A 12,210-nucleotide genomic window follows, 5' to 3' on the forward strand; every position below is an offset into this window, starting at 1 on the left:
TTATTCCAATAAATACTCAGTAAAGTGATTTTCTTTTTAGACAACACTGAGGGAAGCAGTTGCAATGCCAAAAGCACTTAATTCTTTTACATGATTTGCTAAATACCCTGGAGCAAATTTTATATCCAGAAAATTTCTCAAAGATTATTGTGGAAATGGTAGGTTAGCCATTACTATAACAGTGCCAGTGACTTGTAAAATGGTGGGTAGGGTTGTGCTATTCAGACATAAAGCCACACTGGCGGAGGTATGGAGTCATGCCACCCTAGCATTGTCACAATTCCTTCCAGAGCTCCCTGGTGCCCAAAGAGACATTCACTGGGTCACGCCTTACTAAATTGGAATGTACATTTCCTCTGACGTGCTCTGCTGAAGCAGAGTGCAGATCCATGGCCTCCCCTTCTCCACCCATTCTAAGTCCCCTAAAGGAGATTATCTTGGAGCAGGCCCTGTGCTCAAGAGACTAGCAAAACTACAGTTGTGGCTGAAATCTTTGCAGGGAGGGAGCAAAAGAGAAAAGACTCCATATTCCCTTTCCTTTGCACACCCGAGCAAAGGCCATCCACAGTCTGGGTCTTTTGGTGGAGAGAGTAGATAGACTCACTTCAAAGGCTAAACCTCCTGTGACCTTTCTGCACTTGACCAATTTTTCTTTCACAGCTTTACTTAAATACATTCTTATGCATACACAGTTTTTGTATAATAGTGCCATGTGTTGACATGGTTGCACCAACTACTTCTGAGGTTCCATTTAACTTCACACTGCCACAAGAATCCTGGGCAACAAAACAAGGGGAAATGAGGACACGCGGTCGAAAGCAAGACCCCTACAACCACTGCCTTTTCAAGTTGTGTGATATTGTTTATGAAGCAGCATGAGGATACTCATTTTCTGGCTTCTTTCATCCTGTCTGGCCTATGAAATTTGATCTAAATAACATTAGGCAAAAACATTATACTCTGACAACACTCTTCACACCATCAAGGGAGAAAGGACTAGGAAACTTCTATTTTTGTCAAGTGTTTCTAAATTTAAAATCAATTGAATCATTGTATTCCTGCTCAATAAAGAATTTTTTTTTTTTTTTAAATCACACTTTGTGGAGAACCACACAAAGCTAGAAGGTCTTGGACTCTGATGGGGCAAAAAAAAAAAAAAATAGCAGCATCAATAACACTCCCTGTAACAAAACAGAGCTACCACAGATTCAAAATATAATAAATATATCTTTGTTGTGCATCTAGGGGTATGACTACACTGCAAAGAAAAATAGGCAGCACCAAGTTTCAAAGCCTGGGTCAACTGACTGTGGCTCATGGGCCTTGGGCTGGTGGAGCTAAAAATAACAGTGTGGACCAGTGGCTCTCAACCCGTGGCCTATGAGCCACGTGGCCCAATCAGCACACAATTACGGCCCATGTGACCATAGGTACTGGAGCTAGAGGTGCTGGAGGTGCTGCCACATCCCCTGGCTTGAAGTAGTTTCCACCATATACAGGGTTTACAGTTTGGTTCAATGGAGCTCAACACCCCCACCATACAAATTGTTCCAGCACCACTGCATGCGACTTCCTCAGGGCCATACAGGTAGTGTGTGTGTATATATGTGTATAACACAACCCGATATAACATGAATTCGGATATAATGCGGTAAAGCAGTGCTCCAGGGGGGCTGGGCTGCGCACTCCGGCGGATCAAAGCAAGTTCAATATAACGCAGTTTCACTTATAACGCGGTAAGATTTTATGGCTCCCGAGGACAGCGTTATATCGGGGTAGAGGTGTGTGTGTGTGGATGAGGCCCACATATAAAACAGAGAGCTGCCTATGTGGCCCACAATAGTAAATAAGTTGAGAACCACTGGTGTAGACATTTCCTGCTCAGACTGGAATCTGGGCTCTGAAGGGGAAGGGGGACGCTTGCTATTTTTGGCTCTGTGGCATGAGCCTAAGTCAATTGACCCAGGCTCTGAAAGTGCTGTGGGTTTTTCTTTGCAAGTGTAGACACACCCTTCAAGCGCTAACTCTTTGGCTACAGAAGCTCGCTACTGCTTTGTGACTATCTTCTCAAATATGGATATGTGAAGAAAAAAGGTGTATTTGAAAGAACAGGAACCGTTCAACGTTATGGTTTGTATTGTTTTGGCTGCTTCATTCTTAGAAACGTGGCCTGAGGGCTAAGTTTCCCCTCTGTGGAGATCTCCAGATTGCCATTTGGTCTATGCAAGCAAGCAGGGCAGGGAATATCAAAGTCAACACTGCTCTGCCTGCAATACAGATCTCACTACGGAGGCATTTCCAGATTCACACTATTCACAACAAAATAGCTAGCCCCATACCTGAGGTTAGATTTAGATGTGTATCCTTGGTTTAGTTTTGTTCTAGTCTATTCTAGTTATATACTGTGCCTCACTGTGGTGTCTACATTTCATGGTGGTTTGTTCTCGATGCCAAACATAGAACAAATAACTTCTTTCTACTTATATTGCATGTACATGCAGGTATAATCATAGAAGGATCCATCAGAGGAAGGCAGCAGTGTAATGGATTGAACAACGGGCTAGAAGCCAAGGACAAATCCTTAATTTACCACTAACTGAATGTTCTGCATTGGACAACTCAGGTAACCTCTCTGTCACTTTCACATCTTCACAAGAAATTACTGTTAGGATTAATTAGTTAATGGACTTGAGTCTCCTCTCCGTTACAAGGGTATTGTACGGGTGTAACTACAATGAAACCAGTAGTTATATGGGTGTAAAATGTGAGATGAGAATCAGGCAAAATGTTTTTACAGTACTATGAAGATGTAAAGCTCTAAGTATTTTTATTATCCTAAGTGATATCGTTATCTGAGCCACACTTGGAACTATGTTTGAAGGTCTGCAACATAGCAGATAACATAACAGATAATTTGAAAGTGTGTACAATGGTTTTTCCTGGCAACATATGTTATAATTGTCACATCACAAAAAGGCCAAAGATCATATAACACCTATGCTAGATCCTACATCAAGTTGCTCTTTGTGTTATCAAGGGATCAGGTTCCAAAATGAGGTGTTGCAAAATTTTGTGGCATGCATGTCAGCAATGTGAAAGGCATATCACTTGTTTGTCTGATGATACCCTACCTGTTATGTTCCATACGAAAAACCAAAGCCCTAATTTTAACCTTTCAGTCTAGAATTACTATTTTTAGATTACGGAAAATAACAAAAAATAACAGTCTACTGTATATCCCTCGTGTGACATGCTACTGCAACTGTGAGAACAAAATGTCTGCTGCCCTAAACCTAATGGTGTAGAGTTCTTGCATTTAACAGTGCAGCACACAAACAACAAAAGCATTACAGTTTCTAAGCTGCATAAATAATACTACCTAGCAAGTAGGAGCATGATGCAACTGGAAAGCTGGCATACAACATTCACAGCTCAAGATGTACCATAATCTGATTCCAGAAGTCTGAAAGTCCAAAATATTATGCCAAATTAATTTTGGTCATGCTGAGAGAGAGTCCATTTCTTTAAATGTTCTGCATATTTTTGTGATGAAAATATCATAGTACAGTTTTAGATTTCACATATCATAAAACATACAGGGACAGGTTCATCTATCCCAGACTTTTTTTTTATTAAATAGTCCTAATATGACAAGAATTTTCCAAAATGCATTTGGAATAATTTGTGTGTGCTTAAACTAACTGATCTACAAATGCCTAAGATGAAAGGAGTATTTGCATTTTCTATACTTAGCTATATTTTTTCTAAACCTGAGAGACTGGATTTAATGGAGCAAAATTTTCCTTGCAGACAGTTAGAAGCACAGTGATGTTAATACATTTTTACTCCGATCCAGTAAAATCTACTTGCCCTGAGATAAAGTGCAATTTTTTGTTTTCGGATGAGTGTCAGATAGACAACTTATTAGAAATTATAAAATAATCAGGAAAAAAACCCAAGCAATTTCAATGATCTGATTAGAATTCTGAGCTGCAGCTGGAGGGATTGGAGTTAACAGTTCAGAGATCTGAGCTGAGTTGTAGCTGATTACAATCAAAGCATTAATTAACAATACAAAGAAGCCTTTTTTGTTGGTTATTTATTGTGTTAAGGTAGCACCTAAAGTACCCAGTAAGGCTTTGCACTAGGTACTGTACAAATACAAAGGAAGATGTAGCCTCTGTCCAAATGCTTACAGTCTAAACCAATGATTCTCAAACTTATTTGATCAGGCCTCCCTTCTTTGTGTCGTTTACACCCTCTCACCCCTCACCCCCCACACACCCCCCCACAAGTACATATATTGTCACCCAGCTCTGAAAGCAGAGAGGAGAACAACAATGGCTGCTGGCTGGGTGTCCAGCTTCGAAGGCAGCAGCACAGAAGGGTGGCAATGTGAAAAGTGATATTCGACTTAGTGCCCCATTGCACTCTTACTGCTGCCCTGCTGCTGCCACCCTGGGGCTAATAGTCCCTCCACCTCCAGGTGCGGGATTGGGGTGAGGGAGGAGAGCACAAGCCTCGACTGCCTCCCAGTGAGGGAATGAGGGGGGTGGGAGCTGGAGGAGATCCTGACCCTGGGCTGTCTCCCGGTGAGAGATTGAGAGTGGGGGGGAAGGAGAACCTGAGCCTGGGTGATGGCGCTCTGGCTGTCCCCTTTATCCCCACCTACCAGGTGTGCACTGCCCTTCTGCCTGAGCCCCAGCCACCCGGGGCTGACAGCCAGAGCTCTTAAAAAAAAGCACACACAGCTCGCGCCTCCCTTGACACGTTCCCGCCCCATAGTTTGAGAACCATTGGTCTAACCATTCAACCTTGTGCCTCACATTATGCTAGGTGTGAATTAATACTACACAGTACATGTTTTACAACGCATTATTTCTTAAATAATCCAATCTTCATAGGCTTTACTGTATAGCAATAAACATGCATATTAATGGACCATCCTCAGACGTTTCAAAAAATTAAGTGTGAAAGATCCTTCCATTTCCTCCTTTCTCCTTCCAATCCAAACCAGATTCTTCTCCCTTTCTTTAACGTCATCCCCCCGAAAGCCTCCTACCTTAGATATCTAAATCCTATAGTGTAATGTTTAGTGAATTATATCAACAGGTCTAGCATTCCCCAGCAGGTCTAAATAATCTGCTCGATTCAAACCTGGAATTCAGTGGAGCTTTTATAGGGCATAAACAATCCAGAAAGAGTTATGTATGCCTTTCAGATGGGATTTCAGAGCAGATCCGTTTTCAATAGAATAGTTGTCAAAGACCAGCAATGACTTCTGGAAACCACATATTGCTGTAAATGCTACTAACGGTAGAACCCCTGTGGTGATCATAAGAATTGCTGCACCCAATGGCTCAATACTCCATCTTGGCTGGTGTCCTGCCTCCAACAGTGGCTGCTGCAGAATGCTTTGAGGAAGACACAAAGCTCTCTATGGCACCTAACTGCAGTATTATGCCATAAAGGGTTGTGGGATTTCATCCTGATGCCATCTGGTGATCAGCTTGTTCTGAAGCCTAAAACTGTTGAGCATAAAGCAAACAGCAGGTTGGAGAGATGGAATTTGGGTACTCCTCTGAAGTGATCCAATTGTAAAAGTTGAAATTTATTTAGTTTGAAGAAAAAGGTTAATAATTTGGCCCATGTCTTTTCATTCATACAAGCAACTGAGCATTATAGTAAACTTGATTTGATTTAGCTGCTTCAGCTTTACTTTGCAAGTTTGGTTCAAAATAGCAGAAACGTATTGCCTTCCAGCCTTGTAGAAAATGCAGCACAAAGAGTCTTGTTATAAATTATTTCAATAGGCCACTCACTTCAGTCCAGCCAGGCACACTGGTCTGACCAAGGAGCACAGCTGAATAAACTATAAAACTCAGGAAATGGTTGGTGTTACTCGGACTTGGGCAAAACAGATCACTTCAGTCTTATCTTGTGAACTTGAAACTATACATCATACTAGTCCCTCTTACACTTCTGAACTGAGTACTAAGGGCCTGATCCTGCATTCCTAATTAAATAGAAGTTTTACAGTGTCCCTGGGCTATGTAAGCCCAATGGGCCTGATTCTGACTAATGTAAATCAGGGATAACTTCACTGAAGTTAAACTGGTATAAAACTGGTGTGAGGTCAGAATTAGGCCTAAGGTGGTAGCATTATACATATAATCTTCGCAAATTACTGAACAATCTTGAGAAATAATTGTAAATAAATTACTATAAACAATTATGATACACAGTGAAACCTGTACTGAAACCAATTGGGCAATCTCCTGTCTTAAGTAACTCCTCCAAAGTATGTGTAAATCTTTTTAGTGGTGCTCCATTTCTTAAGAAAACCAGCTGTTAGGTGTTTGTGTCAGTGCCTCAAGTGGTCACTTAAAATAGATTTCACAGCATTTCATTTCCCATCTTTGTTATGAGGAACCCATTCTCCACTTCTAGAAATTCACACTAAGAATTCTAACAATTAAACACTGTAAAATGCCTTGTGTATAACGTAGCAGTGAATCCCCAAATTTGGGGATGTTTGTCTCTAGGGACTTGTTTGGACTCATGTCTGTCATAAATTGACATCTTCTGCTTCATAATCATTGGAACATAAAATTAACCGACAAAGTCGTCCTGTGTCTCTCTGACTCCAGTGGGAGTTGTGGGCGCCTCAGCATCGCTGAAAAATCTGGTCACTACATATGCATTTAGGAGTACTCTTCAGCTTCCCTTGGCCTGAGGAGCCTGCAGCATTGTCTTTTCTCTTGGCCTCTCTGGCATGCTTTCAGGGCACAGGCTTTCTATCTGTTACCCCTTCATGGAAATGAGACTACACAGCCCAGCTGCCCCTGGCCTCAATACCAGACTGCACAGTACATCTCTTCCCAGTGCACCATCTTATGGGCACTTTGCAATTACAATTATCTCTTCCGGGGCTATGATAGTTTTAAAAAAGAAAAAGAAAAAAGTCACACAGACTTTGTAAGGGTTCCCAAATAATAAACGCTGACTCCATGAGTGCTCCAGGGCTGGAGCACCCACAGAAAAAAATAGTGGGTGCTCAGCACCCACTGGCAGCCCTGCAGATAAGCACCTTCCCCCTGCCTCCCGCCTATCAGCAGACCTGCCTATCAGCTCCTCCCCCTCCCTGCAGTGCCTCCTACAGGTGGGGTGGGGGAAGGAGTGGAGTGGGGGCTGGTCCTGGGGTGGAGTGGGGGTGAGAAGTGGCGGAATAGGGCAGGGGTGGGAGCTTGGGGAAAGGGGTGGAGTGGGGTCAAGCACCCCCTCCCCCCCCGGAAACAGAGGAAGTCGGCACCTATGTCCTAAATACTCTCTTTACTTTAGCAGCACACAAAACATGCAGCTCTAGACCAAATACTAAACATAACTTATGCATTTCCCTGCCTCAGTTTTCTCACCATTCCTGAGCATTTTCTAAGGATAGGTCAGAGTCATCTAAGGAACCCAGGATCCTTCCTCTTCCCCTGCCTTCCTTCATATGTCTTCTCCTCTGGAACATGGAGTTTCTCTCTTCTCTTTTCCATCTCTCTCTAAAATAGCCAGTGAGAGACCCTTTCTTTTAGAACCTCCAGCTCTTTTTGTCAGGTGACTCCCTACTCAGTCCCATCAGTGGTGCCAAGTCCTCTGTCATGAGATCTGTTGCTGTTGTTACCATCCCCTGGAGTTCAGATGTGAAAAACTGGTTTGCCCTGAACATTAGCCCTCTTTGTCCAAAGGTGCTCCATTTTACTGGACAAACATCAAAGTTTAACAACCTTCCATTGTTATCTCTGTGCCACCATCCCTTGGAATTTTAGCCCAAGATGGAGATAAAAGGACAGCCAGAAGGCAAAGAACAGCCTTACGATCAAAAGGAAGATCGCAGTCTGACACAGATACACAAAGGCTACACCTATGCTTCAAGTTGGGGTGTGATTCCTCACTCACGTAGGCATACTTGTGCTAGTGCTCATCTGAGCTATCAAGCTAAAAATGGCAGTGTAGCCACAGTAGCATGGGCAGCAGTGGCATGGCTTAGCTGTGCCGAGTACATACCTATGGGGTTCAGGACAGTTTGTACTTTGGATGGCTAGCATGGTTCTACCATTACCACTGCCCATGATATCATGGCTATGCTACATTTTTAGCTTGCCAGCTCAGATGAGAGCTCGCACAAGTATGTTTACACAAGCTGGAAATCACATCCTTAGCTCAGAGTGTAGACATAGCCGAAGAGTCCCCAACATCAAACAGAATTCCTAAATTGCACACAGCTCCCCAAATTATCACACCAATCTAGCCACACAAACTTTCTTGGAATTGAGAGCAGTAATTTCTCAGCTGATACATGAGCATAAAAAGAACTTGCCTCAACAGACTCTATCTGCCAGTCATGTTACAGGATTTCTATAGCACCTATCACCATGGTAGAGCTAAGAAAATCTGAAGAGAATTGAATTAGGTATAAGGTTTGGTAAATTAGACCTGTGCTGACACCAACCTAGCATAGCCTTGTTCTGTTAGGAGCACATCCTTAAAGGGTAGGTAGCACTCTCCTTCAGCTTAGTAAACTCATCTAGAGACTAGCATCGAAAGGTATTGGGCTGCTCTAAGAAAATAAATTCAAAAGAGCCTTCCTACCTAAACAGGTGAAAGACACTGAGTCAGATGTGGGTAGGAATAAAATCAGAGGCTGGCACCTCTTTGGGAAAAAATGCCACTGTACAAGAAAGTAGGACAATCAACAATATCAGAAACAAACAGTAAGTGATGCTACTGTACATGCACAAACACACACGCCCGCGAAACGTGGGCCACAATCAGGACCAGCTCCAGGCACCAGCAAAGGAAGCAGGTGCTTGGGGCGGCGGGTCCCTCAGTCCCTCTCAGAGCGAAGGACCCACTGCTGAATTGCCGCCGAAGAATGAAGCGGCGCGGTAGAGCTACCGCCAAAGTGCCACCGATGGCGGCTTTATCTTTTGTTTGTTTTTTTCGCTTGGGGCGGCAAAATAGCTGGAGCTAGCCCTGGCCACAATGAATGATGTATTTACAAGGAACCCCAACAGGATGACTCCAACAGGATGTGAAAGGTCTAGGCACATGGAACAAAGCTAAAAGTCACATCGTACAAACCACTCCTCCCCAGCAGGCATTCTATGGACCTAAGAAAGTTTTGAGAATGAGGACTTTTTGGTTTTGTTGGAGTGGTGATGGGGAGTTGTGTATGTTTTGTTTCTTATTTTGTTTTAGTTTTACATGGGATTTTTTTCTCCTGATGGTTAAGTTGAAAACAGCCAGACAGTGATGAGTAAAGAGGAATCACAGTCAAAAGGGAAAGGGGAAATATGTACAGGCTAATTCCTGCTGTTTATGACAATAGGGATTTATCAGGCAATTTAACTTGACAGTGACAGCAATAGAGAGGATTTAAAAATAACAAATTTGAAATTAGCAGGATGGTCCTTGGTTTGGAGTCTGGAAATACCCTCCAGTAATTAGTAGGAGAGAAGGTTTCTAAATGATAAGAGAGATAACAGTGAGGCCCTAGAGAGATAACTAGGGGTGGGAGGAAGAGATGTGATTTGGTTCTTTGGAAGAACAGTATTGGAGTTGCAAAGTGAAGTGGAACATAAGAAGCAAGCCACATTAAGGCTTTTTAAATTATGTTTGCAACTGGTTTCAAACATAAGTATGGCAAAAGTCATGTTATTACACAACAGTGCTATAGACTTGCTATGAAAATAGCCTATATGGTATAGATCATGCTATGGCAGGGGTGGGCAAACTACTGTCCGCGGACCAGATCTGGCCCACAAGCTGTTTTAAGCTGGCCTACGAACTGCACCACATGGCTTGACCCCGCTCCAGCCAGGGCGCTGGGTCGGGGGCCGCACCACGCAGCTCCTGGAAGCTGCGGCATGGCCTCGCTCCAGCTCTTACATGCTCCAATGGGAGCTGCAGGGGCGGTGCCTGTGGATGGGGCAGCGTGCAGAGCTGCCTAGCCATGCTGCCACATAGGAGCCAGAGAAGGGACATGCCAGTGCTTCTGGGAGCTGCTTGAGGTAAGCACCTCTCAGAGCCTGTACCCCCGAGCCTCTCCCCACACCCCAACTCCCTGCCCAAGCCCTGATCCCCCTCCCCCCTCTGAACCCCTTGATCCCAGCCCAGAGCACCCTCCTGCACCCCAAACTCTCATCCCCAGCCCCACCCCAGAGCCTGCACCCCCAGCCGGAACCTGCACCCCTTCCCGTACCCCTGCCCCAGCCTTGATCCCCCTCCTGCCCTCCAAATCCCTTGGTCCCAGCCCAGAGCATCCTCCTACACCCCAAACTCCTCATCCCCAGCCCCACCCCAGAGCCCGCACCCCCTCCTGCACCTCAACCTCAATTTTGTGAGCATTCATGGCCCGCCATACAATTTCTATTCCCCGATGTGGCCCTCGGGCCAAAAAGTTTGCCCACCCCTGTTCTATGGAATACCATACTATTATGATGGCACTATTCTTTGTTTTAAAAAAAGTCCCTGTCCACACTGGACACTGCAGCAAAGCTAAACTCATACTAGCTACAAGCATGTTTGGAAATGGTTTTCATGCCAAGTCATGCAAGAACTGTGCTGGTCAACATCTGTAGAACATTTTGGTAACAGCACGTTTCTATTCCTAGCACGGATAGAGAGGGCATTTGTGGGAATTTTGGTTGAGGTATGTGATGGGTGAGATCTTACACTACTAAGGAGATATTTTTGGAGGAAGGTGGAAGTTTTTTAAAACCGTCTATCCTTATGAAAATTACAAAGCTTTTCAAATAAAAATATGAAGAATGCTGCTCAACTTACTTTAATTTTGTTCACTTCACAACAAATTCATAGTCAGAGATAGAAGGGACGTCCCATCTAAAAGTATGCTGAATTTTTATGTCTGTTTGCAAAAATATTTTAAATCTGTGTTTTTTCCAAACAAATGCTTCAATTATGTTGTTTGTTTGTTTGTTTGTTTGTTTTTACAGTCAGTCAGCAGCCTAGAATTCAAGAATAACCCTACAATAATAAATCAGTATGCAGGGGGGATGGAAGAGGGGAAATGTGGTAAGGAAATGGATTTCCATTTGAAACATTCCAGAGGATTTTATAAAGAGCATGGTTTAAAAGACTGTACACCTTTTTAACACATTTTCTAAGTAGAAGATGAACTGTCAAGGAATTTTTCATGATATTTCCAGTCATGCATTCCTAAGACGCAAATGGAAATTCCTCAGCAGATCACCTTAGTTCAGTGTGAATGCTTCACGTTGAAAGCTGTGCATGTGGTCATTTATGGATGATTAAAGAAAGCAACAGGTTTATTCAGTTTTAACATCATAAAGAGTGATTACCAACCTATTTTTAATGGCACAATTTGAATGTGAACTTAAATTGCCAAAGCACATGTTCTGTTGTTTGCCTCTGGTTGTTGGTGGTTCTGTTTTTGTGAAGTACACTGTTTGTATAAACACAAAGCTGACAGCTCATTTTGTTTTCAGTACAAGTTGATTACCCTAACTCATCTAATGTAGTAATGCTTGAGTAGAGCATTATGTGGTCATCTGCAGGGGCGGCTCTAACTTTTTTGCCGCCCCAAGCACGGCAGGCAGGTTGCCTTCGGCGGCATGCCTGTGGGAGGTCTGCTGGTCCCGCGGCTTCGGCGTACCCGCCACCGAATTGCCGCTGAATCCACAGGACCGGCGTGGCATGCCGCCAAAGGCTGCCTGACTGCCGCCCTCGCAGGGACTGGCAGGCCACTACCCGCGGCTTCCCACCCCAGGCACGCGCTTGGAGCGCTGGTGCCTGGAGCCGCCACTGGTCATCTGAAAGAGCAATTGTGTTCCCCTTTTTACCATTCAGTGGCCCAAATTCTTCCCTCAGTTATACCCACTGTGCCATTAATACTACAGTTTTCAGGATCAACTTGGGGTTGGAGTGCATTTTAGGACCGAATGCATAGAATTAGTCACAAGTCCAATAGATGCTCTGCAGATTTCCCAAATAGCCCAGTTAAGGTATCTTTCTTTAACTGAGCTATTCCATACCTGATTCTCGCCTAATCAGGGAAGGATAGTCATAATATACTTTGCAAATATTGTGTGGCCGTTTTGTGATGGGGGGCAGATAAAGAAATTAGATTGAGACCAACAAAGTCTTGTGTATTTGTGACCTTACGATTTTTGACCCTGTATC

The 12,210-nt window shown here is 43.7% G+C and overlaps 1 long non-coding RNA gene across 1 annotated transcript in view; it reads left to right on the plus strand.

Annotated features, from left to right (window-relative positions):
- Positions 1-11,072, plus strand: part of LOC128836171 (uncharacterized) — a 34,522-nt gene extending 23,450 nt beyond the window's left edge. Inside the window, exons 2-3 of the long non-coding RNA XR_008444741.1 lie at positions 2,502-2,623; positions 11,004-11,072. This is a non-coding gene — a long non-coding RNA (uncharacterized LOC128836171). The remainder of the gene's footprint in view (positions 1-2,501; positions 2,624-11,003) is intronic.
- Positions 11,073-12,210: the final 1,138 nt, after the last annotated feature.

The sequence above is a fragment of the Malaclemys terrapin genome, chromosome 4 (genome assembly GCF_027887155.1).
Source record: "Malaclemys terrapin pileata isolate rMalTer1 chromosome 4, rMalTer1.hap1, whole genome shotgun sequence".
NCBI classification, from domain to species: domain Eukaryota; kingdom Metazoa; phylum Chordata; order Testudines; family Emydidae; genus Malaclemys; species Malaclemys terrapin.